We start from the raw sequence: 7,381 nt of genomic DNA, 5'->3' as shown, positions 1-7,381 counted from the left end.
CATTTTTGTAGCTGTTTGGAAAGAGAATAAAGGTACGTTATTGCCATAGGTTTGTTTTTGATTTGAGAGTGGGCTGACAGGTGCTTCTTACCTTGTTAAAAATATATTAATTAACATGTAAACAAACACATACAAAGCGAGCAAACGCCACAGCATGCAGGGAGCAGTGAGTAGCATGTCTTGAGCTGAAATTATGATTAATTTAATTCTGTACAATGGAAGTTCAAAAATAAAAATAAACAAAGTAAATCTACACTCCAATTATTAAAATAAAGACATAAAGGAAAATGTAGGGCCAACACAGAGAGAAACAGAAGCTTTGCTGACTATGAAGGTAAATGTAGTCGATACGACATTTTTCCTGAGCTTACTGGCGGATATAACAAAGAAAGGCCCTCCCACCCCCACCGACATTTCCTTCCATTGTAATCAACCCCTGCATGGGTACATCACTTATCACACCGCTGCTAGGATTTGCCCCTTTCATGTGCCCTGTGTCTGTAGAGGGGGTCCTTCTCATCTCTGCATTTCTGGCTTGTGAGTTTAGCACGATAAAAATGGGTTGAATTGAACTGCTTATAATCTTGAATGCACCTTATGTCTAAATTGTTGAACAAGACATTGCTCTGTCCTCCCAGGTCCTGTGAAGTTTAAAAAATGACTCAGCTTTGCCCTGGGCTGTACTTTGCACCAGCAAGAGAGACATTTGTCTCTAGTTTGAAAATGGATACAGAGAATGGGTGATTGAGTAATTAGAACTATTAAAGTAGAGAAGATATAAAGTTCCTATGGGGGAAAATTTTCTGGAGAAATCTCCTGGATGCAACACCTAAAGAAAGTGCAGAGTTCAATAGACTCCCAGACCACCATCATTGGTGGTGCAAAGCACAAATTTGGGGGCCCCAGTATCACCCCCAGGTTTGACAATTTGCTAGGATTCGACTCATTGAAAGCCAAGAGATTCATAATTACAGTTGACTGCAGCAAAAAGACACAGAGGAGGTGTCTGGGACAGAGGCCAGGAGAGTGTCACACATGGAGTTCACAGTTGTCCTCTCTCACTGGAGTCTTGGACAGCGCTGTCTTTTCCCAGTGATGATGGGTGACAATGTGCTTGAAGTACTGCCAACCGGGAAAGCTCATTTGAGCCTTAAATTTAAAGTTCTTATTGGTATTTCATCACATAGACATAGTTGTCCGCCAAAATGACTGACCTGTCTTGAGCTCCTTTGGAGTTTGAGCTGACACCATATGGCCCCAAATCCCCACCATAAATCACATAGTTAGACTAACTGGTGTGGCTCAAGGCCTTCAAGGTAAATGAAAGCACTCTTCTCAGGCAGGACATTCTGAAGGCTTAGAGATCATCTCCCAGGAGCCCAGAACAAAGGCCAGACCTCTCTTTGGGTAAAGCTAAAGTTAATTCTTTCCTATATAGAAGGGTACACACTGATTCTTTAAAGCTAACTCTACACGGTGTCATAGAATACAAAGGAAGATTTGTCATTTGGATTGTCACGTGCTTTAGATAATTACATGGCTATTCTCCATTCTCGTTTGTTTTCAATGAAAACAATCTAGAGCTGAAATAAGATGGACTGTGAAAACCATATTTCTAAATGATGGCATTGCGGGTTGCATCCCCTGGAGAGCAGTTGCTGAGATAGTCACAGGTACACTGTGTTTATTAAGGAGTGTCTGTGGAAGGCTGAATTCTAGCTGCCCCCCCACCCCAAAGTGCCTGCCTCCTGATCCCTAGAATCTGCAAGTATGTTACCTTTATGACAAAAAAGGACTTGGCAGATGTGAATAAGTTTAAGTTTGTGAGATGGGGAGATTATGTGGGATTGGATGGATTCAATGTAATCACAAGAGTTCTCCCAGTAGAGGGGATCAGAAGCCAGATGATGTGACCACAAAAGCAGAAATCTTAGAGATTTGAAGATGCTGCACTGCTGTCTTTGAGGAGGTAGAGGCCACAAACAAAGGAATGCTGGCAGCCTCAAGAAGTTGGAAGAGGTAAGGAAATGGATACTCCAGGAGAGCTTAGGAGGGCTAAAGCTCTGCAAACATCTTAATTTTAGCACAGTGAGAATCCTGAGCTTTAGAACTATGAATATACATTTTTGTTGTTTGAAGACACCAAGTCTGTTATAAGCAGTTACAGACATAAGAAACCACCAGCATGTCCTTGGGGTGAACACCCATGGGAAGGAGAGGAAGCAGAAGTGGGCAGAGGTGCTGAGCTGTGAGGCTGCACTGCAGTGATAATCTCCACTGAACACACGGGGTGCTCTAGAACCAGTAGAGCCATCCAGAGTTGTCTGTGTATGGGTGGAGATGCCAGGTTGTATACTCCTGCCTCTGCTGGGCATTGCTATGCAGGAGGCAACCCCAACGTGGCAGAACCCTGCTGGTTACCTGCTGACAGCACCCACAGCTTCTTAAGCCACAAGCCATTCCTGAAGGAAGATCTGGGCTTCCCAACCTGCCGACCATCCATGTGGGCATGTGGACAGTCACTCTGTTCCCCCTTTGATCTCCTACTTAGGTCACAGAGAAGAGAAAACAGGCACGTTCCCTCGTTTTCTTCTTGAGGTGAAGGCATTTCATGAAGGTCCCAGCAGAGGTACAGCCTCCACGGGTACAGTTATTTAATCCATGGAGGCAGCTGGTCACAGGAGTAGCTCCTTATGCTGACTGCAACTTTATGGCTCTTGGGTCTTTATTTTCACAAATTAACATAAACTGAAGTGCCACTCAGCCATGTTTCAAAATGACATATAGTAAAAATGGTTGACTTCTTTCTAAAAATGATTTAAGTTTTGTCTGGATTTCTGCTGTTGTGGTCCCGGTGTGCAAAGTTTGTGAGAACTTCAGGAAGAGCAAGAAATAGTGAGGCGGGCATAGCATTTCTGGGGAATTTTCCTCCTTCAGGGGAGGGAGATGGAATGTAGAGAGGGTGGTGGACACAGCCTCGTCCTCCCCTTCCAGCATCAGGAACTTTGGTTCAACCAAGGCTAACATCAATCACAGGGGTCCAACCTCATTGGGGTCAATGAGAGGAAAATAAATGCCAGGGGTTCTGGTCAGTAGCAGCCCCAGCGGGTGAGGTGACTGTCAGAATACAGCCCTTTGGAAAAAGTCATGTGGTCTGTGGGGTATGGGGAGGGAGAGCTAAATAATAAGAGTAACAATAACAGCAAACACTTCCCTGTTGCTTGTCAGGTACCATCCCCTGACAAGGGATTTGCAGTTTTGCTAACTGGAGTGGGGTCTGCAGACCTGTGCAGACTCTCAGGCCTCACCTGAGACCTGTCAAAGTGAAAACTGTGTTTTAACAAGATTCTCAGTTAATTTTTGTATGTATATGAAAGTTTGAAAGACACTACTTCAACTTTTTTTTTTTGCAGTTTTTGGACAGGGCTAGGTTTGAACCCACCACCTCTGGTATATGGGGCCAGCGCCCTACTCCTTTGAGCCACAGGCACTGCCCTACTTCAACTCCTTTAAAACATACCCAGAATGGTTCTACTATTGCCATTATTATTTTATAGCGATAACATGTAGGCACAGAGGTATTTGACCCGCAGCTGATAAAGGTTAAACTGGGATTGGATTGAGGCAGTCCTCTGCAGAATCCAATCTCTAAAGCTGTCCCACTCCCCAAAGAAATGACGTTGGTGTTACACAGAGCTGGGTGTCAGGTCTTCCTGGCTGGCTGTGTGCCTCTGGACAGGTTATGTAACCTGTCAGACTTTCTGTTTCCTCAGTAGTAACGTGGCTCAAGAATAGCATCTACTCCAAAGAACTCTGGTGAAACAAACTAAGAAAATGCATAGGAAGCACTTAGCAACTAGTGTCTGTTTCTGTTATGATTACTGTCATTCTCTCATTCCCATCATGGTCATCATCATCATTGTCACGTCATCATTGTCATCCTCACTTTTGTCATCATCATTGGCATTGGTCATCATAATTGTTGTTGTCGTCATGGTCATTACCTTCATTGTTATTGCTATTTTCATTTGCATTTGTCATCATCCTCATCATTGTCACTGTCATTGTCATCATCATAATTGTCATTGTCATCCTCATCACCATCATTACTGTCATCATCATGGTCATCATTACCTTGTCATTGTTGTCATCGTCATCATCACCTTTGCCATCACCAAATCCATCATCAGGTAGAGGTTGCCAGGACGAGGCACCAGGCTGAGTGGGGTGGGAGTGGTAGGACCTCAGTCAGGAGTCACTAGGGGCAGCAGAGATCATGTTTAGTGCTGACAGCTGCCTCTAACCACAGATCCAATTTAGCCCCCCTAAGCCCCAGTGAGGTTTGTGTCTCATACTCAGAGCTCTTTCTGACCATTCTGAATTGGCGGCCCAGGCTAAATATTTCCCTGGATGGTTAGTTGGAAGACAGCATTCTTCCTAGGTTGTGGTTGCTGTGGAAACAGGTGTCCCTCAGGGACCAGGAAAATGCTGGTGGAGACTTGGTTTCTCAGCTCTGAGAAAATAATTCTCTACTTTTCTTTGTGCTCATTAGTCCCCAGTAACTTTTTTTTTTTTTTTTGCCAAAGGACCTGGACTGCGTGGCCCCACATCCTGATTGTCTTCCCTGCTTTGCAGCTGTGGGAGGCTTAGGACTTCTGCTTGTCCCTGTGTTTCACAGCTGGTGCTGGTGGGCCAGGTTTGAGACAGTGCTGACTCTCTGGGGTTTTCTTACTTTGCCCGGTGGCTTTTCAAAAACAATCTCTTATTTCCAGGAACTCCTCAAACAAATGCTTCCTTCCTTAATTTAAAGAGAGCCAGAATCTTTAAGCCTGAAAGGAAATACCAAGAATGGGACCAATAGATCAGCAAATAGCTCTGTCCCCTAAAGTTGGTCTTCTTTTTGGGTTGAGGAGTCGTGGTTGGATTCCCCCTACTCTGACTGTGCTTCTTCCATGAGGCAGTCACATTGCTTTAATCTGCTGACATGGGTATATGTGTGCACACAGATAAATTTCTCTTGCTTTCCTTAGCGTGGATGAGAGAGGCTGAATGTTAGAAATAAACAAAAACTTGACCAAATAGTAAGCAACAGAGAAGCAATAGAAAACACCAGAGGCATAAAGACAGAGCAGAATTCCTGGACAGAGGGCTATGCTCTGGGCCAAAATGCTGGTCCAGCTACATAGAATCCTTCAGGACCCTCCACCCCCATCTCCAGGCCTGAGCTTCCTTCCTCAGCAAACCTGCTTCAACTCCATCACTGGTCACCTGGCCACCTCTTAAAGCAAAGAACACGGAGAAGAAAGATTCTAACTTTTCTACCCTCTCAACCACCCAAACAGAAGAGAACATTTTAGGATACATCAGGACATGGGGAGAAAGCTAAGTCTAAGCCATCCTGGACCCAGTCACCCTTTTCCCCCAGGGAACGTTTCTGTGAAAAGAGACTTATCTCTTGGTCTCTTTTGTGAGTCAAGATGAAGGAAAAGCAATTTGACCTTCAAAACCATCATCACCTTATCTAGTCTTTTCTGCTTTGAAATAAGCTGGATATCCTCTCCTGCCTTCCCTCCTTCCTTTCTTCCTTCTTTGCCTCCGTTTGTCCGTACAATACAGTTTGAGTTCCAGGTATGTGCAAAAGGCATTGGTATGCTGCATTGGTTTGAAAAAGTCTGTTTAATGTCAATCCAAAATATATATATATATATATATATTTTTTTTTTCTTTTTTTTTTTTTCTGTTTTTGGCCAGGGCTGGGTTCGAACCCACCACCTCCAGCATATGGGGCCAGTGCCTTACTCCTTTGAGCCACAGGCACCACCCAAAACCATATAATCTTTGCTTGACCACCTTGGGAATAAAGAAATATCTCTGTCCTTTTCCTCTCCTTTTCTTGAATGCACACCTTTCGGCAACTGTGTGTACACACACATGTCCCTGTCTGTGGACATACAGGAGTTTGTGCTGAGCCAGGCATGTGTGTGTGGGGGGGGGGCGGGGGGGGGCAGGGGTGACTGTGTTTGGAATCCAACTCAGCTTCCAGCTCTTGACCCATTTAGTTTTGTGCCCACTGACCTGGACATTCTTTGAGGTAGACAGACGTTCCTCTGTCTCGCCAGCCTTCGGCGGCTCAGGGGCTCCATCAACATGCCCTGCAGCATCGCCTCCCACGGCAGGGTCCACAAGTCCTAGGGGCCTGGGGAAGGTGCAGAACAGCTGCAGCTCATGACTCGGGCTCCAGGACAGGCTGCGCACCACGGGGAGCTCCTTCCTTGCCAGGTGACAGGAGGGAGGTGGCAGATGGTGACTCCATTCCTCTCCTAAACCTGCCCTCTCTCCAGGCCCCTCTTCAGCTCGCTTCTTATCTCCTCTCATGGTTTTGGGGTCTCAGTTCATTTTAAATAAAGCTTTCTGCCAGCTTTGCCTCCTGAGCAGGTGGGGCTGTCTATTAAGAAGCCACCATCAAACTGCCACCATGCTCTCCCTGTTTCCTGAGCAGCCCTCTCCCGTCCCTGTGTCCTCCTCCTTCTCACTGCTCTCTCAGGCCACATATATCTGAGACATGTATGGCACAGGCTGTCTGGATGCCATGAGAAAAACCCCAAAGGAGATGGAGCATTAGTTGTTTCTATGAAGTGTCATGCTTGCAAGGATATCTAAGAACCTCTGAGACAAATGTTATCCTGGTAAATGGGGAAACTGAGGAATACCAAAATTAAGCTACTCTCTTGGAGACATGGGGCTATCACAGTCAAGAGTAACCCAGCCTGCCTGCCTTTCTCATTCGCACTCCTTTGGAAGGAAGGAAATTTTTACTCTGGGAAGTCAGGTGGACACTTAATTATGGACCTCATTTTCTTCTTGGCACATCTCTTTCCTTGGCTATCCTTACCCCAGAGGGAAGGCCTTACTTTCTTTCTTTTAAACCAAAACATTCAATTACTTCCACCCACAGACAAGGTGTGAGCTGATAGGACAACAAGTTCCTAAAATTATAAAAAGCATTTCTGTTTATGGAAACTATCTAATTTGGGAGCTGGTGGTTCACACCTGTAGTACTAGCAGTCTGGGTGGGTGAGGCAGCAGAGTCCCTTTAGATCAGGAGTTTGAGACCAGTCTGAGCAAAACCAAAACCCCATCTCTACTAAAAATAGAAAAATTAGCCAGGCATTGTAGTGAGTGCCTGCAGTCCTATGGGAGGTAGACAGGCTGATCTCTTTGTGGGCACTCCAATTCAGGGTAAAGCATAAAGGTAGACCATACCTGCAGCTCCTTTTTGATAAGGACCATTGAAGATGAAAGGAGTCCCAAGGCAGCCCAGACAGGGTAAAGTCATCAAGACCGTCCGTGCATGGAGAATCAGCAGGCGGGGGGGGGGGGG

This window comes from Otolemur garnettii, unplaced genomic scaffold (assembly GCF_000181295.1).
Source record: "Otolemur garnettii isolate 467f Iridium unplaced genomic scaffold, OtoGar3 scaffold00077, whole genome shotgun sequence".
Lineage (NCBI taxonomy): Eukaryota > Metazoa > Chordata > Mammalia > Primates > Galagidae > Otolemur > Otolemur garnettii.
This window is presented reverse-complemented; position numbering follows the sequence as displayed.